Raw genomic sequence first — 24303 nt, 5'->3', positions numbered from 1 at the left:
TGCAACCTGGTTTACCTTCTCCTAGTGCCTTACCCAAAAATTATTATTTGTTTATTATCGACATAAAAGATTGTTTTTTCAGCATATCGTTACATCCTTCTGATTATTGTAGGTTTGCCTTCTCTGTGCCATCAGTAAACAATAGTACCCCTGCAAAAAGGTATGAATGGGTTGTTCTGCCCCAAGGCATGAAAAATAGCCCAACCATTTGTCAGTGGTATGTTGATTTAGCATTGGAAGAATGGCGACAAAAATACCCTTGTTATATTACCTACCACTACATGGATGACATATTGGTAGCTAGTGAGCAAGAGTTGGATTCAGAAACACAACAAAATTTGTTACAAATCTTAGAAAAGTGGGGTCTATATGTGGCACGCGAAAAAGTGCGAAGGACAAGCCCCTGGTTGTACTTAGGTTATGCAATTACAAAAACACGATTTTCTCCGAAAAAATTGGAATTACATCATAATATTTTCACTGTTAATGATGTCCAGAAATTATTAGGTGACATCCAAAGTATCCGTCCTTGGATAGGTATTTCAAACACAGAAATAAACCCCATTCGTACCTTGCTGGTTGGTACTTCAGACATTAACGGTCAGGTTGTGTGGACTTCTGAAGCTAATACTGCATTGGAAAGCATTTTGCAAAAACTACAAAATTCTTATGTGTATAGATATAATTCAAATCTGGAAGTGGGGATTTATGTTTTGCATCACTCATCAGAATTTATGGCTATTGTGGGACAGTGAGAGCCAGACAAGAAAAGCTTTTTTCATTTAGAATGGGTTTTTGTATCTAGTGTGTCAAATCTAAAACTTGTACATAGGCTTGACTGTTAGGACAACTGTTGCGAAAAGCACGAAAAAGAATTAGGTTGGTTTATGGCAAAGAACCCGGCCTCTTTTGTTTACCCTTGTCATCCTTGCAGTTGACGGAAGAATGGCAACAGATTTCCATTACGTTTGCCACTGCAACTTTGGGTATTCGCTTTGATAATCACTTTCCACCTTCTCCTTTATTTGCTACAAATTTACCAATATGATTGACTTCTGTGCGAGCACTGTCATCTCTGAAGGATGCAGTGACTGTTTTCACGGATGCTAGTGGCAAGAGTGGTAAATATGGTTATGCACATTTTGCCCAGGGTAACTGGAACACTGTTGTTCATTCAGAGAAGGATGCCTCAGTACAATTATTGGAATTGAAGGCAGTAGTCCTAGCATTTTTCGATTTTCATGACAAACCTTTTAACCTTATTTGTGATTCCCTATATGTTGCTTCCATTTTAGAACGGATAAGTGCTTTAGTGATGGGGAAAATCTCTAATGAAAAGATTGCATTCGCTTTGTGTACATTGATGAACCTTATTTCTTGCCACACTGTGCAGTATTTTTCTACTAATGTTCACAGTCATTTACCATTCCCAGGAATTATATCTGAAGGAAACCGAAAGATTGACGCTGCGGTATCAGCTGTGGTTGGCTTGAAACCATTTGAACTCGCTTGACTTTCACATCCGTTTTTTTCATCAACCTTCTTTCTCGTTGCAGAAAGAGTTTTGCATCTCACGAATTGATGCTAGGAGCATCGTTGCAGCTTGCCCTGATTGTGCAAGGCTGCCTCCTTTACAGGAGATGGGTGTTAATCCACAAGCGTTACAATCCCGTGAGTTGTTTCAAACAGATGTGACGGTGGTTCCCGAATTTGGGAAACAGAAATATGTGCATGTTACAATAGACACCTTTAGCAAATTGGTTTGGGCAACGCCCTTGACTTCTCAAAAATCCAGAGCTTCTTGCCGTCATTGGATAGAATCATTTGCAGTGCTAGGACTTCCGAAGCAGATAAAGACAGATAATGGGCCTAATTATACGAGTTCCTATGCCCAGGACTTCTTTCATCGATGGGGCTTTGAACATATTACAGGAGTGCCCTATAACAGTGGAGGTCAAGGTATTATTGAACGAAAACATCAACATCTTAAACGTTTGTTCGGTCTTTTTAGACGGGAGGGGGAGATCCTCCTCTCCCCTTCTGAAATTGTTTCTAAAGCTTTGTATGTACATAATTGGAAACTATGGATTTCTCAACGACATGGAATGTCTCCTATGAGACCAATAGATGCTCACTTTTTCCAACATGACAAATGATTTGATCGGGTATTTGTATCCTTGTGGGATCCAGTTATACAAAAATGGGAAGGTCCAGTCAAGTTACTTACTTGGGGGCAGGGATATGCTTGTGTATTGACAGGAGATAAGTCGAAGTGGATTCCTGCAAAGTGGGTGAAACCGTGGTTGCGTGACAGTGATCCTGGAGCACCTGCTGTGTTGGGAGATGCAGGAGGAGACGAAGCAACAGTATCAGACCAGACTGAAGAGGTGGAAAAACAGGATTCGATGGATCAAGGTGTTGATAGCCAAGGAACTGAGCATTGAGGAATCTTACTTTCCTGACATTCCTTCTTCTCAAACTATTGTGAATCTTATCTGGGACTTACACTCCTCACGAGTATCCAAAATTTGCTCACCAGAGTGTGAATGTTCCATCTGGGTTGAGGGCCAATTTGCTTGTGGAAGGTGTGGCAATATATTTACTTTTCATAATATACATACTGCTTTTGAAGGTTGTTCCTTTTGCTTGTATAATACTAATGTGTTATTTGATGATCCTTTGCTTCCTTCAAATAGATGGCTTAAAACAAGACATGATCATGCTTCAGTGTATGCCTTATTTGAAAGTATAGAAGAACGCGAATTAGCTTTATATGCTTGGCATTTAGCTTGGCCTATAGAGGTTTTATTAACACTTAACCGAACAAAAGTTTTAAAATCTAAGTATCTTATTAATTGTGGGAAACATTATGAAGATGAATTTGAATTTGCTGAAGTTATGCCTTGGTGTGTGCAATCTCGTAGCCATGTCAACTGAACAAGCTGTGTCATTTCCACACAACAATTTTTGGTTGGCCTGGGCTGATAAAACCAATGTTAAAAACTTTTCCCTGCACCTCAAAGCCGCAGCAGACCCATTTAGAACATACTTGATCGGATCTCCTTTTTCAGTATCTAGACTTGCCTCTAGCTGTGTTACAGGCAATGATAGTTACTGCACTGCGAAATACATAAGTACACTTAACCAGACATTACCTTGGGATCCACAAGAATTCAACCTTTTGGACAGTCAATCGTTAAATCACAGCGGTTGTATTTACTTTGGCCGTTTTTCCTGGATAGCAAAGAAACAAAAAAGGCAAAATTGGGTAACACCCAATCGAAATTATAATGTTTCAGAATATTGTGGCTCTTCACCTTATGGATGGGATACGGGGCACATCCATCTGAACATTTCCAAGCCCCTATCTCTACCTTCTGATGTTTATCTTATTTGTGGTGACAGGGCATGGCAAAGTATTCCTCATTATGCCATGGGAGGACCATGTTACTTGGGCCAACTTTCTTTACTTACACCTACACAAAGCCTCATCAGAACTCTAAACAACACTCGTACCAAAGGAGAAGCTATGCAGCTGGCACCAGACTGTGACGATGAGGTAGAACTTTTGAGCCGGACTGCCAGAATATTTGCTTCCATGGTTCCTTTTGTAGCAAGTGCCCAAGCCTTAACTCAAATTCAGCATTTTGCTTGTTGGGTAGTAAAGCAATCTAATGTCACCACTTCTATAATTACTCAAATGGCCCAAGACACTAATAGCTTATGACAGGCAGTGTTGAAAAACAGGGCTGCCATAGACTATTTGCTATTGACACAAAGTCGGGGATGTGAAGAATTTGAAGGAATGTGTTGTTTCAATCTGTCTGATCACAGCGCTTCCATACATGAGCAACTTCAATGGCTACAAGATCATACATCAAAGATTACTGTAAACCATAACCCATTCGATGATTGGTTGCTTTCTTTTGGTATTTCAGCTTGGCTTAAGGACATTATCAAAGGAGTTATAGTTGTTATACTAATAATCATTATAGTTATTGTTATGGGACCTTGTCTCATCCGATGTTTTTCTTTTCAAATAAGAGGAATTGCAGACACTGTCTTTGAAAAGAGAGGGGGAGATGTTGGGAGCCTAGCTGCAGCTTTGACACTCACCTCAGTGTATCGCAAGACACCGGGACAATGAAAAGGCAAAACATAGGTCATGGTGTCCTTGTGACTGTTCAGAGAAGGAAAACAAAGTCATAAAACATTTATAGTGACTCCTCAAGGATTTAGGAAAGCACATCTGGAGAATCAAGATCCTGTTTTGACTATCATAGAACTACTTCAAAGAGATGATTTTGTAACAGCTTTATTTGATTTATGTTATCCTAGATGTACCTATTAACAAGTAGCTTTTATAGAAAGGAAAACATTGTAACCAATCGATTGTATGTTAGAAAAGGTATCCCTTATACACTAATGTATAAAAAGAGATAGTTAAGACAATAAAGTGGACTCTTTTGCAGCAAAAAGATCTCGGTGTCTGAGTCTCATTCCTAAGGGGCTGCAACACACATCCCCAGCTGAATGTCTGAGCTTGGTGTCCTCCAGCAGATCCACATCCCCAGCTGAATGTCTGAGCTTGGTGTCCTCCAGGAGATCCACATCCCCAGCTGTGTCTACAGCTTGCTGTCGTCAAATGTGGGAGCCCAGGGCGTATCCCTGGCTTCCTTGGGGGTCTCAAAACCCCCCTGGCAAGGGTCTCAAAGACCTCTGAGTGAGACCCTGGTGTCACAGGTACTGAATTCTAACCCCTAGGGGAAGTTGTCAGCACATGGAGAATGGAAACAAGCTACCAAAATTAGTGAAGTGTAAATTAGATTGTTAGAACGTAGATAGATAGATATTTGGGAATGTTTATGAAAAGGGACATGTGGCCAAGATGGAGAATTTGGGGGGTGGACACCTTTTCCTCCTTGTTCTCCATGTCATCCATGTTGGGTGACATGTTGGCACTCTTGGATTGGATGGGGTCAGGGCTGGACCATTTAATAAAATTGTATTCTATTGGTAAAATTTTGTAAACATGTAATATGTAGTACTAACTCTATAAGATAAACCCTGCCTTCACCAGGCAGATTCCACCATGGATGCCAGGCTGAGCAGATCGCTCTTGGCCAGGCAAAATGTCCCTCAGATAGGAAACAATAAACAATCCTTGGAAAAAGAGAAAACCGTCTCCAGCAATCTCTCTTCGGCTACTTCGGGAGAAAACCAGGGTTTGAACCACCTTCGTGTCCCTCTGGGGTGATCTTGGGGCAAAGGAGAAACCTCAGACTGGGACACCTGGCGTCCCTGGCTGGACAGTGACATCTGGCATCCCCCTGGCTGGGCAGTGACATCTGACGTCTCTGGATGCGCCGCAGCCCACAAAGGTGGGTGCGGACCCCCAGAAGGGCAAGCTCAAGAAGACGCACAGAGATGGAGGAGACCCCCCCCAGGCAGAGACATTTGGCACGGACCCTGTTGGATCCTTGTAGCCTGCCAAGCCAGGTACAGACCCCCAAAAGACAGAGCTTCAGAAGAGGCACGCTGTTGAAAAGGACTGCAGAGGAGATTTATGGCCCTCTGCCAAGAAAAGCTGAGTTCCAGACGTGAGTCGGAGAGGAGGTGTCCTGGGAAGCCTCGCTCCTGTGCACTGCTGGTCGGTTTCAGGAACCTCCGAATCAATTTTGGACGAATTGCTTTTGGGTAAGATGGTTCAGAATCAGACATATCATAGGATTCCCACCTAGCCATGAGCGGGGGGAGGGAGGTTTATGGCTGCCTTGCTATCAGGAGATGGAGAAAGCAATTAAAGTCCCTCAGAGACTGGGGGAAGAGACAAATTATAGGATTCTCACCTAGCTATGAGCTGGGGGAGGGAAATTTATGACTGCCTTGCCAGCAGCAGGTGGTTCAGCAAAGGCCTTGCCAGCAGCAAGGTCGGGGAAAAATTAAGTTAGAAATATTTCCAAGTGAGTTACAGGACATTGATTTTTGCTATTTCACCCCTTCAGAAACCCTGACCCCAGAAGGCGGGAGAGCGCTACAGGCAGCGCCCTGGGCCGTGGGGGACAGAGGGGAGGGGTACGGGACCACGAAAAAATGCAGGCTCGGTGCCGCAGGGATGTCCAGGGAGGGGCAACCTGCGGCGGCGACCGGGACGCAGGAAACCGAGAAGTGCGAAAAGACGCACACAGACCTGTCTCCAGCTGTCAGAAATGCTGGGGGAGGAGATGAATGCCCTGTTTCAGGGGAACCGAGATATTCACATTAGAACTGGCAGATTCTAATGGGGAAAGAAATCTATGCTTTGAAAAGTCAAAGGAGAAAAAATTAACAACTTTTAAGCAATTGTAGGCAGCTGCCCGGACACAGCAGGAAGAGCAAACCCGTCCACAGCAGCGTGAGGTCACAGCCCAGGCTCACCAAGAGGGGGGGACACAGCCACCCTACTCCCAGAGAGGCTCCAGCAGCACTCCTGCTGCTCCCCCTGTGCCTGCACAGACCCAGTGCTGCAGACAGGAGGGGGAATGGGGGGTGGAGAGATGCCAAGAGCTGCTTTTTATCTATACTGTGGAGAACAAACAGAGCAAAGGAACAGGATAAGAGAGTTAGTTTTATTTTCAGTTCTTGTATGTTAAACTAAAGGTGTTTGTTTTTGCATTGTTAAAAAGATGCTGAAACTTTAAGAATGGTGAAGGTATTTTAATAGTATTAGGTATTTTAATAATGGAAGGTATAATAAGGTATTTAGTATTTTATTTGAATATATATCATCTATATTTAGTGATTTGTTATTGCTCAGATATGAGTGGACATTTACCTAAATGTCAACATTGAGTTTTAATTTTTTTTATAGTTAATTGTTTTAGAGAAGCCAGTTTATAAGTATATGCAATATTGTCAATATAAATCAATAGATTGTGAGATGGATTTTAAAATTTAAATTTAGTTTCTGTATTTAATTTTAAAAACACTGTACTAAGATTGTATGAATTCTATATCACAGAACAATTTTGTTTTCTGTTTCATTGTTTAATCTGAAATCTTTCAACATTTTAAGTAAGTTTTGGAAAGCCTCCAGACATGTCCTTGAATCAAATGTATGAAGATAATCAGCTAAATTGTGAACTTAATGTTTCTTTGTTTTCCTTTTATTAATTCTCTTTTTTATTTTGGCAGGTCTTTTGTGACCTGGCACTGTGCTATCTTATGGTTTTGAATATTTTGCAGAATTCCAGAAAATTAATTGAGCTTCATTCTCAGAAAAAATTTCTAGTGTTATGGTTTTCCTGAGTTGCTATCACAGAAGCACTGCCATGTGTCTTGCCATGTTCAAAATATCTTACCCTAAAGATGAATTTTAGAGAAAATGAGTTGCTAGAGGAGTTTGATTTCTTTTTAAAAGTTTAATTGTAGCTTTGTTGTTAAGAGTTGTGGTTTTTTGGGTTTTTTTTAATAAGAAGATGTCAGGGAGTTCTCTTCCAATTAGAGTTTAGGCTCTGGCCAAGCCTTGATTCTAACTGAAAGAGAAATTGTGTAAACTCAGTTGTTTTCTGCATCAAAATAATATTCCAGTCGTTTGGATTGGCAATTTGACATATCAATATAACAGCTGAAGCTGACTTTGAAGTGAATTTGGTGTTCATTTACTGGAGAGGACCATTTAATTCCTCATTGAATCAAGGCTTTTCAGCTGTCTGCAGACCCTGAGGTGATGACACAGTTTTTTTTTAAATTGATGATTATCTAATCTTGTAAATGTATATCTGTTGTTTAAAGTATTGTTAATTATTGCATTATGTTTACTTGCAGAAGATTGTAAACTTTGGGTTTGTTTTTTTGTTAGATAATAGTTGAAATAATAGTTGAGGGAAAATTCTCCAGTTTTGATCAAAAATTTAGAGACAGAGAAAGTTGGAAAGCTTTCAAAGTAAGCATTTGGGGGAAGAGAGGACAGAGATGGGAGCCAATGAGATACATGAGACAATGTCCAGACAAAATGCAAGCAGAAGCCAATTCTGGAAGAGAAGGAAGCAGCTCGCAAGGCAGTTCAAGTTTCACCGGCAGAGACACATGATATTATTTACAAAGAAATCAAACAAGGACCAACGGAATCTTTTTCCTCATTTGTTGACAAACTTACACAAGTTATCGATAGACAAATTACAGAAGAAACAGCCAGACCATATCTGCTGAAGACCCTTGCATTTGCCAATGCAAATCCAGAATGTAAAAGAGTCATCAGTGCTTTGCCAGGTGAGCCATCCTTGACGGAGATGATCAAAGCCTGCAGCAAGATTGGAACACCACAACATATAGCTTCAGTTGTCAAGGAGCAAATGACAGAAGTTCATCAAGAGCAACTTGAAAAGATTTTTTGCAAATTTAAGAAGAAGAAGAATCTATCTGAAATACAATGCTACAACTGTGGTGGGGTTTTTGGACATTTTAGGGAAAATTGTCCTCAATCCACAAAGATTTTCAAGCTACCAGAACTTTGCCATCGATGTCGCAGGAGAAGACATCTGGCAAGTGAATGTTGTTCTCTGACGGATGTGGACGGGAAACCATTGCCACTGCCAAAAAACACAAAGTGCAGGATCACCTTGTGCTATGACAGAAATGATGGCGGTGCAACAAGGAACAGCAACAACACCAGCACAGACAATACAGTTGTCGGGGAACGTCAATCTGACTCCCTCAGCAGGGCGTTAGGGGACATCCCTGTGACAGGGATTTGCTGCCACCAGGAATGCAGTACATCCTGTCAGCTTCAAAAGTGGTTTGTTTTTTGAATGAAGAATCTGCATCTATACCTATAGGATTCAAAGCACCATGCTGAAAGAGACAAGATTTTTTGATAATAGGCAGAGACCGGTGCAGCATTTTTGGACTGACGATATATCCTACTGTTGTTTCAGCAGACTGCTTCGAAGAGCTGACAATTTTAGCAAGGACTCTTCGACCCCCATTGACAATTCCACAAAATACTCAACTGGCAAAAGCAATAGCTCTGCCATCGCATCCACTGGAGCATCAAGTAATGCTGGCGATGGGCGAAGGGCATCCACACTACAATGACCATGTCGAAGTACACGCCGTTATGGTTGAAGTACATAACCTGTGAACAGCCAACTATTACTTGGGACTTGATATACCATAACAGGAAAATAACAATCACAGGGATGGTGAATACCAGATGTGACACTGATTTCATATATTTCATATATTTTCTGACCTCATGAATGGAACTTGATTGTACCTTTGGACCAAATCACAGGCATTGGAGGAAGTTCTGTATGCCTCCAAAGCTAAAATTCAATAACATTCACAGGACCCGGAGAGAAGACAGCTATTACTCGTCCATTTATCAGGCAAATCCATTCACTGTATGGGGAAGAGATCTCCTTTCACAGTGGAACATGTACCTGACAGTGGATTTTTAGTAGGGCTCACTGCGGCACTTGCCACTCCAAAATTGACATGGAAAACTGATACGCTTTGTTGGGTGGATCAGTGGGCCTTGGAGAAGAAGAAGTTGAGTGCATTGAAAACTTTGGTGGAAGAACAACTAGATAAAGGACACATAAAACCGATAAACAGCGTTTGGAATTTTCCAGTGTTTGTCATCCGAAAAAAGGTCTTCTGGACCATGGAGATTGCTTCACGACCTCAGAAATTTGAATGAAATAGTGGAGGAGATGGGACCTCTTCAGCAAGGACTTCCATCACTCACGATGATTCCCAGAGACTGGCCTCTTGTTATTATTGACCTCAAAGACTGCTTTTTCAGTATTTCACTTCATGAAGACGATGCTTACCGGATGGCAGTTTCTGTTCCAAGTTTGAACAGAGAAGAGCCAATGAAGAGGTATCATTGGGTTGTTTTACCCCAAGGCCTCAAGAACTCGCCAACAATTTGTCAATGGTATGTGGCACAAACTTTGGCTCCAGCGAGACACAAATATCCCAAAGCAAGAATTGTACACTATATAGATGATTTGCTGCTTGCTGCATCAACAGACCAAGAACTGCAAGAAGTCCGTGCTTGTGTGATCGAAGAAATACAAAAAGCAGGACTCAAAGTCAGCACCTCAAAGATTCAAGAAATCGCACCCTGGAAATACCTTGGATGGAAAATCACCGAACAGACAATCAAATCTCAAAAATTAAAGATCAGCTCAAAAGTCAACAATCTCCAAGACCTGCAGCAACTCCTTGGAGAGATCAACTGGATGGGATGGATTTTTGGAATCACAAATTAACATTTTTCATCCTTGTTTGATCTTTTGAAAGGAGACGACAACATCAGATCCCCAGGACTATTACGCCAGAAGCACAAGCAAGCTTGCAAAAGTTGCAGAAATGATACAAGACAGACAAGCACACCGATATGTGGACTCTTTACCATTCCATTTAGCAGTGTTGGGAGAAGAAACACAGCTATATGGTTTGCTTTTTTAGTGGGACGAACACAAAAAAAGACCCTCTTTTAATTATAGAATGGGTTTTCCTATCCTACAGATCTCCAAGGACAATTCTTACAGACTTAGAAATGACAGCACAAGTGATAATACAGGGAAGAACAAGGTTGATAATAATGACGGGCAGGTACTTTTCAATGAACAATGCAGCAAGGACCACAGATTTCTACAATACCAATGAATCAAAAAAATGAATGAGGCAGCAGCTTGGCCTCAATCTCAACAAGTAACACCTTTGAACAGACTAATTCCTATAGAGACACACAGACCTGCAACAGCAGCTCAAGATACTTTAGTTGATTGGGCAAATATTAGAATGGAATTGACAAGAAGCAGAGAATGTCCTGCAATTGGGACTGGTCAAATAGCCATGCCAGTCAATTATGACCCACAAGTACAAAACCCAAGACAGCAAAAATTAAATAATGATTTAGTTAAAGATTTAATTAAGGCAATTAGAGATTATGGACTGGGATCTTCATATTTTAAACAGCTTTTAAAAGGTATTCTCAATGAATATGACTTGACTCCATGTGATATGAGATCTCTTGTGTCATTGATACTTACTGACACACAAGGACTTATGTGGGAGAGCAGATGGAGAAGAGCTTTGGAGGAGTTGCGAAAGAAATACCAAGGTGATGCTCATGATAACCTCACCATGGCAGAATTAGCAGGAGACCCTCCTCACAATGATCCAGCACAACAAGCCGCCAGGCTTCCAAGGGGAGTGTTGGCAGACATCAAGGAAAAAGGATGTGAACTTCTCTTCAAACAAGATATAAAAGACTTAAGGACTGATGGTGAAACATGTTTGTTTATATGCTGTTGTATTTTATCTTTTATCAACTATGTTAGGCAGCAAAGAGCATTTACCAGTGATGCAGCCAAGAGAGAATGTTTGGGAAAATTTAGCATGGACAGTGGGGTTGGGCACAATTTGTTTGAGGCATTCCAGGCAAAAAAAGCCATTTTCAACATGTCTGGTGGGATTGACAGTGAAAGAATGGCCCATTCCGGAGGGCATCCCTTCATGAGTGATGTGAGTTGTGACAACTCCTGTGGACGGATGGCATGTGAGGGTTCAATTTCTCCCTGTGGCTGTTTTCAAACCAAAAGAATTAGAAATTTTTGGTTCGACAATGGATTTTTGAATCGTATTAGGACGTTTTAGGAGTGACGAAGAAGCAAACAATGGATGTTATTCCAAATCAGAATGTATATAGCAACTATACTGTAGTCTCAAACAAACCATCCTTCCGAGTTCTAGCACAGTTATCGTGGCTGGATGGTCTGTTTGACCTTTTTGATCTTCTACCTTTGTAAAAAGAAATTTTGATAGTAGGTTTTAATATATTAGTGGGGCTTGTTGCTATTCTCATTGCTTTGCCGTGCATCATCCCGTGCACTTGGTGCGCCATGAACAAAGCTGTGAAAAGGGTGTTTTTGGTGCAAGCAGTGGCGGGAGATGTGGGAGCCCAGGGCGTACCCCTGGCCTCCTTGGGGGTGTCAAAACCCCCCTGGCAAGGGTCTCAAAGACCTCTGAGTGAGACCCTGGTGTCACAGGTGCTGAATTCTAACCCCTAGGGGAAGTTGTCAGCACATGGAGAATGGAAACAAGCTACCAAAATTAGTGAAGTGTAAATTAGATTGTTAGAATGTAGATAAATAGGGTTTTTTGAATGTTTATGAAAAGGGACATGTGGCCAAGATGGAGAATTTGGGGGGTGGACACCTTTTGCTCCTTGTTCTCCATGTCATCCATGTTGGGTGACACATTGGCACTCTTGTATTGGATGGGGTCAGGGCTGGACCATTTAATAAAATTGTATTCTATTGGTAAAATTTTGTAAACACGTAATATGTAGTACTAACTCTATAAGATAAGCCCTGACTTCACCAGGCAGATTCCACCATGGATGCCAGGCTGAGCAGACCGCTGCTGGCCAGGCAAAATGTCCCTCGGATAGGAAACAATAAACAATCCTTGGAAAAAGAGAAAACCGTCTCCGGCAATCTCTCTTCGGCGGCTTCAGAGAAAACCAGGGTTTGAACCACCTTCATGTCCCTGTGGGGTGATCTTGGGGCAAAGGAGAAACCCCAGACTGGGACAGAAAAACAAACAAACAAACAAACTTTGAGATTTCAGTTGAAATACTAGAGATTTCTTTTTCAACAAAACAGAAAGCTTTCTGCATCAGTAACAGTGTTCTGGCTCCTTAGGGCAGCCATCCTCCATCCGTGTGATGAGGAGCTATAAATAAGGCTGAGCAGGACTTGGCCTGATTGATGAAACCCTTATAAACCATTGCAGGATATGCAGTGCTCATCCACGCTGGGTGTGGCATCCACACCATGCATGCCCAAAGCAGAAATCACTTCAGGCAGTCTTTATTACCCAGTTCACTATGATTTATACCCCCAGTCAAGATTTTTTCCCTCCTGATTTACATTTGTTGGTAGAGGAGCCACATCTCCTGCTAGAGCACAAGAGGCACAGTGCCCTGCACACCTTTCCTTCACTGCCATTACCTGCACACCTGGCTGGGCAATGAACTGCTGGTCTCTGGCTTCCACTGCAAGCTCCAGGCAGTTGCTCCCTCCCCAGGCTTCACAGGAGTAAGTCAGCAGCTGCTCAGCAAGGTCTTCATCGTTGCTGTAGCACTCAGTGAAAAGCTCTGGAGGAAAGAAGCAGCTCCACACTGAGCTCCAGTTTCAATCCCACACCAGCTTGGGTGCAAACATCATCATTGTAATGTTTGTAATACCAAAGCAAGCAGGCAAGAACCCTTTTCAGCACTGCAGAATGACTGTACATCCCTTTACAACCCACTTGCACATCTTCAACTTGTGATACAAAATTCATGTCTAGATGGAAAACTGTAACATTAAAAATCACACAGAGCATTTAGTTCTGCACTAAAAAATTGAATAAAAAAGTGATTTTCTCCTTAAACAACTCAGTAAATCTACTTGTTTTATCTTATTTTCTTAAATTCCATTTGACAGTGATCTAATGAATTAAAGTCAGTCCAAAATTAACAGGAGGGTTGAAAAAGTCAGAATGCTGTTTCACTGGGAAATGCATTTCACTCCTCTTCACTCCTTAGTGTCATCAGGTCTGAGTGATGTAGATACTTTAAAAATGTTTATTTAAGCATTTTTTTGCTTTGTGGAATAGGAGATACTCTCTGGAAACAAGCAAGATGTTTCCAGCGTGGCCTTGAGCTGGTCCTTATAAAGTCACAGAATCATCAATCTACTTTTTACCTGTGACTTGTTCTCACTCCCACAAATCTGAAAGGTGTTTCTGCCAGCCTGAATACTACCAGTGTTTGTGGAATTTTCCCTTTTTCCATACTCTCTTTCCTGTTTCTGGGCACCCCTGTTCAGCCTTGCCAGTAGAGCTAGGTAGCTTTTCTTCCCCATGAAAGAAATTCTCCACCCCCCCAAAAAAATCCCCCACACTTCACAACACCCACCTCTTGAAGCCAAGCTCTTAAGACATGAAACAAAATTTTTACTAGGAACAAATGGTGTGGAAGGAATTTCCAAGAAGCAAAATCACATGTTAACATTAAAAAATGTATTTAATGTTCGATATCTCGGTTTTAATTGCCTGGTCTCTCACCCTTCCCACTACATTTCTAGAGGACTCCCACTTACCTACTGCTCTTGTCTCATACTTGTTAGCGAGTTCCTCAGACTCACCAGCAGCATTTATATCATTCTTCACCTTGGCCATGCTTTTCAGGAGCTTACTAGCCCCCAAGGGCTGCCAAAGTGCAGCCTCTGGTCTGTGAAGAGAGAGTGAAATCATGCAAATCCCTCTGAGAAGGGAACATGATCACAGAATCCTCAAACCACAACGGTTTGGGTTGCAAAATACCTTAAAGACCATCTCATCCCAAACCCCTGCCACAGGCAGGGACACCTTCCACTATGCCAGGTGGAATCCTTTAAAAATTATCCTCCATTTTGCAGCTTCTCAGTTCCTAGTCCAGAATGATCTATTTGATTCTACAATCCTTAAATTACTGCCTAATCCAAATTAGAAACTGCATTTCAATCAAACACCTGGAATCAGAACACACCCATGCTGTGGAATGGGTGGGAACTCAGCATCCCAGCTTGAGCACAGATGACAAAACACACAATGGATGCTGTGGACTGCTGACTCACACACAGCCCTAGGAAATGGAAACAAAAAGTCCACACCCAGACACAAAATGGGCAATGGAAAATCTGCTGAGAGTCACCTAGCAATTATCTCTTGTGGTGATGTGTTTGAAGCTGCATGTGGGAGCCTTCAAAGGCCAATAAACCAAAGACACAGAACCCCACTGCACAACCAGCAGAGAGGAATAAAGGAGAACTCAACTTACTTGCTCCCAAATGACTTTGGACAACTCTTTCTTGTTCTGAAGAACTGACCAAATAAACAGAGCCTGCAGTGGGTGCCTTGTGATAGGATACTCCTCCTGAAAGAGAGCAACAACTCAGACCTAAGCTCACCCAATGTCTTCAACTGGAACAAATCTGATCTTCGACTCTCCTGGTTTTGTGTTTTCTTCCTTTCCCAGCCACCCCACCAATCCCTTTTCTCAGCTCTCTGCCAGTTGTCACACACTACTGTGAGTTAGGCTATATTCAATATTTCTAGAAAATTTTGTATTTGACAAGGAAGACTCAGCCTCCCGTTTTTCCCGAAGCTGGCATTAAAGAAGATTTGTGTAAAAGGCACTTCCTGCTTTAACCACTGCAGTCCAGCTAACCTCATTCACAGCAGGATCAACCTGCTCATCACTCACTGAAAGCTCTATGTCCATCTCATCCTTGCTGTTTTTGTAATATCTTTTGAAACCTCTCCGGAAATCCTCCACCATCTTCCACACAAAGGTGAGGAGGGCATCGTTGTAGGAGTTCTTGGCTATCTGCAGGTTCTTGAACACCAGGCTGCTGAAGTTGTTGGTGTACAGCTCCCTCAGGACCCCTCTGGTGAGGAACTTGCACAGATTCAAACCATTTTCCAGGAAGAGCCGGACAAATTTGGGCCTGTCTTTCACCAGGGCTGTGAACATCACATCCTGGAGGTCAGCAGACTAGGAAGAAATGAAAAAGCAAATGTTAGGGATTATGTGAAAAATGCCAATCTTACCTAAGGCCTGACACATGGCTACTGTCACATTTTCATCAGAAGCAGGCTTTTTTCTGTACACAACTGCCTTGGCTCAATGGCCCAGAGCATTTTGGGCATGGGCAGATCACCTTTGCAACCAATGATCATAGCATGGATCACCATGGAATGATGGATCATGGCTCTATGGAATATCCTGAGTTGGAAAGGACCCACAAGGATCAAGTCCAACACCCATGTCCCTGCACAGACACTCCAACAATCCCACCCTGTGCACCCTTGAGAGCAGTGTTCAAATGTTCCTTGGGCTCTGGCAGCCTTGGGGCTGTGCCCAGCACCCTCTGGGGAAGAACCTTTCCCTGATCTACAGCCTGACCCTGCCCTGACACAGCTCCAGCTGCTCCCTGGGGTCCTGTCCCTGTCCCAGAGCAGGGGTGGGAGCTGTCCCTTGTGAGGAAGCAGCAGCTTCCAAGGAGGCCTGGCCTCCTCTTCTCCAGGCTGAATGGAAAGTGACAGCTAGTGAGGAGCAACAGACACTCTCTCAATGCTGAGGTGCTGGGAGTGGCTCCAGATGGGATGTGTCCCTCCCCACAGCTCCCTGTACTCGCTCAGGAGGGGCTGTACCTCCCAGTTCCTGTCATTAGTGAAGATCTCATCACTGGCCAGGTCCAGCTGGTTCCACTCCAGCAGCAGCTTCAGCTGCCCATTCCAGTTATCCCTGTAGTGCTCGTTGGTGCTGAAAGCTGCAGAGGAGGAACAACTTCTGGTTAAAGACCAGGCATATTTATCACCTCTGCTTCTCTCACTGCCAGGACAAGACTCCTTCCCAGTGGCTTTCTCCAGACTCGTGCACATCTTCCCAGCTGGGGACTGGAGCATGCTGGAGACTCAGGGGTGCATTCATATCCAAGACAGGCCACAGAGGAGCTGCCAGGAGCACCTCAAAACCAAGATCAGCACAATGCTGCCTTCAGGCTCCTCAGAGTCCTGCACCCTCTGCACGAGAGAGATTCTGCAGGATTCCCAATGGGGCCCTATCAGCATCCCCAGAGCTCCCCAAAACACCTTCCCAATACCTGGTTTGGATCTTGCCCACACTGAGAGATCCCATACTGCTTCTGTAGCCTGCCCACACCCCTTCAGAGGAACACAGGCTCCACACTGTGGCAGGGGCTTAGCTCTGGGGAGATGGCAATGCTCTAAGGAAACCTGTTCTAGACAATAAATAGCCATCCCTTTTCCATTTATTTTCAAATCCCCAAACAAACCCAGAAAAACAATTACTTGCCTTTGTACAGGGCAAAGGAAATTGCATTGCTCACAATTTCATCTCCAGCTTCTTCTATTTTGATCACTGTGAGTAAATGAGGGCTCTCAAGGACTTCTTTGATCTACCAAAAAAAAAAAAAAAAAAAAAGAAAAAAAAAAAAGTTCTGTTTCAAAGCTATCAAGGCTGTTTAGTAGCAGATCTCTGAGATCCTTTTGAAATTTGCCACCACATTGTAGCAAAACTGCTTCTCATCAATCCTGGGTTTTAACAAATTTAAGCAAGCCCAAATAGAAGTAGATAATGAACTTGATTTTAAAGTCACTAAAGGACAACATTAATTATCCTCTGAACATACATCAAATAACTGTGATTCCCCTATGCAGACCATCTTTAACAAGAAGATATAATCTCAGTAATTAGAAGCGACTCTTAAAGTAGGAAGGATTGTGACAGTACAAGTATCAATTTATGTCCAGCAGTTTCTTAGAGAACAGTCTCTACCCCCTGGTGCTTTGTCAAAACCTGGTAATTTCTCACCTAATGAAGCTTTGTAGCGTTCGTTTCATTTTAGCACATAGAAGAGAAATTATCCTGACCATTTCTGATGCAGGAGGAGCTACACGTCAAAGCAGCCCAGCAGAAGCTGGGGCAAGAACTCTGCCTTCAGCAGCTCCACACTCCCCAGGGAAGAGATCCTTCTGGAACCTTCTCAGCTTTCCTGTGTCCAGACACGTGCTGACTTGACTGCAGCCTCCCAAGTTTTCATTCCAATCGCTGTAGATTTGGAATTTTCCCTTTTTAAATCTGCGCAGCTATAGGGTGGCAAGGAGCCCTGCACACTGTGCAGGTGCCACCAGACAGCAACACCCCTGGAAATCACCAGCATCTCCCCTAGCCTGCTCCCACACTCACCCACTTGGTCCAGCTCTCAGTCTCCTCTTCTGAGAGCCTGGAGATGGTGAGAGGCAGGAACCTGAGCAGGCTCTCCTTGACACAGGAGGAAGCAAGAGCGCCTTCAGCCTCCACCAGGCTGGCAATGACATCAGCAATGCACCCAAGAGCCTTCCACCACCACGCAGGGAATCTTGCTCTTGATGGCCACGTTGATGGACTGAGGAGACAGAGGGAGAGGAGAGCACTGGAACCATCAACTCTTACCAGAGCCTGCCATTGGGTAAGGAAGCCCAGAGAACCACAGAATCCCACGCTCACTCCACAGCAGTGTTTTTGTTATTATCCACTGATACATTACCGGTGACAACTCTTTAAAGCATCATCCATCTAATGACAGAGGGCTGTGAAGAGACCCACGGAGACTGAGGGCCAGAAATTACCATCTGCCAAATTTTCATAGAATCACAGAACAATTTGTGTAGGGAGGGACCTCAAAGCATGACTTGTTCCAACCCCTGCCACAGGCAGGGACACCTCCCACTAGACCAGGCTGCTGAGTTTTAGAGTGCATCAGCAGATCAGGACAATTGCCAAGTGGAAATGGCATTCAGGTCACACAACAGTGCTGCTCAGTTACAGTCACTGCTGGTTTATGGCACAGCATTGCTCAGCTGAGATCAAGGGCTCTGGATTTATATGCTGGAGGCAGAAGCAGCAGTGTTTTACAGAGAAATCACTTCTGTAGCACCACAAGAACATTCAACTCTAATGTTACTGGAAGTCTCCAAATAGCCACTTACGTTATTTCTCACACAGCAACACTGTACATGGATTAACAGCAAGACAAAAATCTGCTGAAATAATGCTGGAAGGACCATTAACCCTCCTGGTGCAAAGACCACCATAGGAGACACTGATTTCATCTGCATCACTACACTGACAACAGAGTCACAGCACAAGCTGGCTGCCAGCAAATTATACAAGGGGAGTCAGTGCAAGTTATCATTAAGCACTGGAAAGACAGAACATCTATTAGTTAAGGGAGTTTCTTGAGAAAAAACAAAAACATTCAAGCCAGAGTCATCAAAACCGTGTGCACATTCCTCCTGTTAGCTGGAGAGCAGGTTTCTGACAAAGGCAGGGAGGCTTTTATTATCAGCTAGATGAAAGTGGCTTTCTAAAAGAGGGTTCAGCTAAAGTGCATGTTTTCTACATCACAGGGAATTTAAAACAGAAGCTTGGAACAGTTTTACTTCTCCCCTGCTAATGCTGATTCTTGTCATTGTGCAGCAGTCACAGAAGCTGTGAAATGAGGGAGCCTTTCCTGGGCAGCACTGCTAAAACCCAGGCATGGCAAGGACAGACATCCACAGCATGGACTCTGCTGAGCCATTTGGGCTGGTCAGAAACTCCATTTACTCCTTGAACAAAGGCTTCACCTACAAATGAGCAAGAGGGCAGGCACAAATCGCTCAATGCACTTACAACACTGAGAAATAAAAACTCAGCGTGACATTAACCAGCCTCAAGTTGCACCAGAAGTGGTTTAGGTTGGATATCACGAAAAATTCTTCACTGAAAGGGTTGTCAAGGCCTGGAACAGGCTGCTTAAGGAAGTCACTATCCCTGAAATGTGCAAAAAAATGTGTGGATGTAGCACTTGAGGACACAGTTCAGTGGTGAACATGATAATGGCACAGTGTTGACCACTGGACTTTGGGATCTTAGAGGTCTTTTCCAACCTCAGTGTTATCATGATTCTATGAAATAGCCAAGAGAGTGGCATGAACCCTTAATTGAACCATCATCCAGGTACTCCCCAGAGGAAACTCTTGCCAGGAATTATGAATTTGATTTTAAAAGCCTTTTACTCATTCTGCTAAGGCAGCTACTAAGACTGTGTTATGTATCACTGCTTAACAGTGGGTTTAAGGTCTCACCAAAAAGGTGTAATCATAAGTCTGCACAGCTACAGCACCTGGCAGTCAGTCAGCTCCTTCAGGGATGGCCAAATCCTTTCTCAAACATCAGCAATTTGGAGCTAAAAGGAAATGGACATATTCAACACAACCCTTTGAGCACAGCTTTCCTCTAAAACCTGAGTGGATGCTTCATTTCATCTCAGGACTTCTGATTAACACTGCACCTGCATTCATCTACAATTGGGCAAAGAGAAAACTCATCATGTGAATGGAAACAAGTTCCCAGGAAACATCCAGGGAGGCTGGGATAACCATCTCAAGTGCCACACATTGGTTCAGACCAATTGATTAACACCAGCAGTGAAGTGGTAGCAGAGATCATGCTTTGAAATCACATTGTTAATCCTCCTAACAATCCAAGTGGTTTGATTAACATCAACAGTAACAGCACAGCTCTGGCCAGAACAGGATGTACCAAGGTAGCATCTGCAAACAAAATAATCATACATATCATTCTGCTTCAACTTTATTTTTGCTGCATCCTACTCATGCAAAATCCAGCCCCTTTCCCAGCTCTTTAGTACAGGCTAAATCAGCTCACCCTGTAGTTGGTCAGAGCCTGTCCTCACTGTTACTGTTCCCACACAGCCTGATTTCACATCCCCTCACTTTGAAAACCCTGGGTGAGGTCCCTCTGCTCCCTCATGCCACTCACCTTCACTGGCTAGCTGAACAGGCAAGTAGCAACCCTGGTTTTTAACCCTGAGAGAGATTTAGAAGCCATCTCCCTTTCCCCCTTGCCTCAGTGTCACTTAGACATCCTGTTTCAAGAAGCTTCTTTGTTCTGCTCATCCTCCTCCTGCCTGTCATCTGTTTGAAGATGATGCCTGCTCCTTCCTCAAGTAGGCTTAGAAAGGTCAGAGTCAGCAGAGCCCTCCTGCCCTGCTCAGCTGCCAAGATTCAAACCAGGTCTAGATCTAAACTAGATTTAAAGTGTGGCCTTTCAGTACCTAAAGGGGCTTAGAAGAAATAGGAAGAACAACTTTTTACATGGGCACATAGTGATGGGTATGGTTTTACATTACAAGAGGAGACATTTATATTGACATTAGGAGGAAATGATTGACTGTGAGGGTGGGCAGGCTCTGGCACAGGGTGCTCAGAGCAGCTGTGGCTGTCCCTGGATCCCTGGAACTGTCCCAAGCTGGGCTGGACAGGGCTTGGAGCAACCTGGGACAGTGGAAGGTGTCCCTGGACATGGCAGGTGTGGGACTGACTGGTCTTTAATGTCCCTTCCCATTCTTTGATGTGGAAGAACTGAGACAAATCAACTGTCCCAGCCAATACTTTTCCAGGATATCAGCCCAAGGCCAACCAGAAACTTAGCACAGACATTTTAACAGAAACAGATTTCATCAGTGTAAATTACAAACAAGGTCCTTATGTAGCAAGTGCTAGGCAAGCTTCTGTAAATAACAGCACAGTCTACTTCATCAAGTTTCTTTTGGAGTCTTCAATATCAGAGAAATACTCCTGCTGTCACTCCCGGAAACAAATAAAATAAATAAACTTACTTTCAAAGTCTCCTTCCCACCAACTTATGCAAAACCCACAATTGGAATCTTCCCACCATAATTAGATTCTGTGAAATATACCAAAAGGAAAAAGAAGGAAAAAGATTACATCAATTAATGCAGTCTGAACAACTAATTTTTCTGAGTGCAAGGAAAGAATTTCCAAGCCATTCATGCAAATACTGTTTGCTGCTGATTTTGCCAGTTACTAACAGCTGTTTTTAGCAAAAACTCAGTTTTTCCTAACATTCTGCATAGCTGACTTCAGACACCCTTCTCCAACAGAAGTGTCTCCCTCTAGAAATTCTAATTTTTGCTATCTCTGAAGTTCTTAAAATGGAATTTTTATTGTATTTGTCCCCTAATTTGACCATTTTGAGTTTCGGTAAATGGTTCTTACCACAAGCTCAAGATACAGAACATCTGAGTTCACATTTTTATTTGTGAAAGAAAGATAAGAACTCCATAACTCTAGGAGCTAGTGTTTGAGACATTAAAAAAAAAAACCCCAAAAAAAACCAAAACCCAAACAACAACATGCCCAAAAGATTTTTAAGAATTTCCTGCTAAGACCTTTGATTTCTATTTTGCACTTTGGTAAAGAAGTGGGTGAAAGAGAAATTATTTAGCAGCAGGTTACAGGCAGCTCAATCACCTCCTAAATAAATAACTTCAGCTGCTGTGTAATTGTGCTCCAGTTACCTGGAATTCAGGGACAGGTGGGATGTTTATAGAAGGGTCAGCTTCCAAGAGGGAGGGAAGGAAGGGCTGTGTGGCTGAAAGGAAGCATTTGCTGTGACACAAAGGACATACAGAGAGGAAGGTGTAGCTCCAGAAAGAGCTCCATTGCAATTAACACACAGATCCCTTCCAGCTCAGCAGCCACAGCATGCTGCCACCACATCGTTATTCCAGGAAAACCCCAGTGGATCAGCCCCAAAGCCTGCAAGGAGTGGAGGATACCTGGGATGACCTGCTCCGAAATGTACTTCTCCAGCTGGGTGCACACTTTGGCCTCGATGGTGGGGTGCCCGTGGGTGCCATTATCCACTAGCAGGAGATGGGTGTGGTTGTTGTCCAGGCAGTATAGGGGGTCCCTCTTCAGGTCATCCATGATGTAGTGGGCCAAGTAGCTCCCCTAGGGCACGAGCACAGCGTTGGACAGAGACTCAAGGACAAGGGCGCGCCCACCTTTATGCGGTGGGATGATTTTTGGGATGTGCTCTATCATGTTTGGTGGACAAGAGACAAGGAGGGCTACCCCAGTGCATCTGACAGGTGGGATGGCAGTGTCAGTGAAGATCCTAAGCAGGTACCATGTGCCCTAGCTTATGGGAATCCCTACTGTGGAGGAGTGCACAGGGATTTCAGAGCTAGAATAACCATGGGAGTTGTTACTCCCTAAAGCAATGCCAGACATGGAGTTACAGTAGCTGAACTCTCAGGCAGACATGCCAAAATCTGGCAGAGCTGAAATCCTCCTCACCAGGCCTGATGTGTGTGACTAACTTGGGCGTGAGTATATTTTACTTTTCTCCTGTTCTGGGAAGAGCACCTGACATTTTGAGGCAGAGCCTCCTCTTTCTTTTCCCACCAACCCATCCGTGTAGCACTTGAGGACGTGGTTTAATGGTGATGGCAGTGTTTGGCTGACAGCTGCCCTTGACCTCTGCAGTCTGAGCTCCCCAGCCTTAACTTTAGCCTCATTGTGAGGTGAGAGGATGCCGTTCCTTACGTCGCTGTCTGCCGTGCAGATGAGCATCTCCCGGTTGGAGATCATGCCCCAGGCTGCGATGCCGATGGCCACCACATTCTCCTCGGAGCTGCGACTGATGGTGTTGTCTCTGACCACCTCCCCAATGTACTTTATCAGCCCGTAGTGCATTCCCCCGGTGAAACTCCAGGCTCCTGGAAGCACACCCGGTCACCTGGGGGCACACAGCCAAACACCCGCCCTCCCATGGCACTGAAGACGTAACCCAAACCCCGTCTGTGACCCTGGGGGTTTAATTTTCAACTGAACACAGAGGAGACACTACACAACTCACCTCATTACCACAGGCATCCCCTAACTCTCAGTGATGTTACTGCCACACCATTAATGTCACACGTGTCCCAAGTCCAGCAGCAAAATGAACACTCTGCTTCCCCCACACTGCAACAGGGGCAGGTGCTTACCCTTGGACTGGGCGATGTAGATCAGCCTGCTGAATATCTTGTGCATGCGGGGCTTGAGCGTGAAGTTCTTGGCGCCGCTGGTGACGGTGATTACGAGGTTTGAGGTTTTCAGGTGCCACTGCTGGGTCACAAAGTCATTGAGCGTCTTCGAGTCCGTGTCGCACGACAGGCGGATGTACTTGGGGGAGAGAAAATAGGAGAGCAAATGCAGCAGGAGATGAAGTGAGGTGGCTGGGAACAACCTAGGGGTGGCATTTTCTTCTCTGCTGCCCAACCTTGTTCCAACAGCAGGTGGTGATAAAATCCTTGTTTCTTCCTCTGAAGCACCTTCATCCTTCCCCTACAACCAGGAACCCAACCCACCTTCCTCTAGAGGAGGCAAGAGCAGTGACCTTGGGCTTCAGAGGAATTCTGCAAGGATGAACACACCACCACTATAGCAACTGACTCCAATGGTGCTATTTAAAACTCAGATAATGAATTGGTGCCAGCATCGTTGCAAGTGAACTAATAATGATGACAGTTGTATTCTGATTGCACTATTCAAATAAATTCCTGTCGTGGGATACTGCTGGGAACCAGGGAAAAAGAAGCCTTACCTTTCTCAGGCCTTTACAAGGTCAAGAAATTATTACAATGATTATGCACCTGCAGGGTGCGTGAGTGTCTTGTGATGTTCTGCTTAAAGCATGTTTTCAAGGAGGTGTTGCCTTCTTTGACCAATAAGTCTTTTCTATTCTGTTTTGCAAGTACTACTCTTTATATATGTGTAGTGTTTCTTTAAATAAAGCTCTTTCTCTCGTTTATCCATTACACAAGGAAGTATGTTGCATTATCCTTTTCACCACTC

General features: G+C 43.7%; 1 pseudogene across 1 annotated transcript; it reads right to left on the bottom strand.

Annotated features, from left to right (window-relative positions):
* Positions 1–841: 841 nt before the first annotated feature.
* On the bottom strand, positions 842–23631 carry LOC306804241 (transient receptor potential cation channel subfamily M member 8-like; annotated as a pseudogene). Its single transcript has 12 exons — positions 23454–23631; positions 23011–23183; positions 22239–22413; positions 21276–21343; positions 17798–17996; positions 16904–17006; positions 16240–16358; positions 15290–15580; positions 14864–14959; positions 14145–14275; positions 13011–13156; positions 842–850 (listed from the first exon to the last, which is right to left on the bottom strand). The product of its transcript is annotated as a transient receptor potential cation channel subfamily M member 8-like (transcript).
* Between the last annotated feature and the right edge of the window lie 672 nt (positions 23632–24303).

This window comes from Erithacus rubecula (genome assembly GCF_903797595.1).
Source record: "Erithacus rubecula genome assembly, chromosome: 8".
Taxonomy (NCBI): domain Eukaryota; kingdom Metazoa; phylum Chordata; class Aves; order Passeriformes; family Muscicapidae; genus Erithacus; species Erithacus rubecula.
Note: the sequence above shows the minus strand (reverse complement) of the source record. Positions and strands in the feature narration are given on the sequence as shown.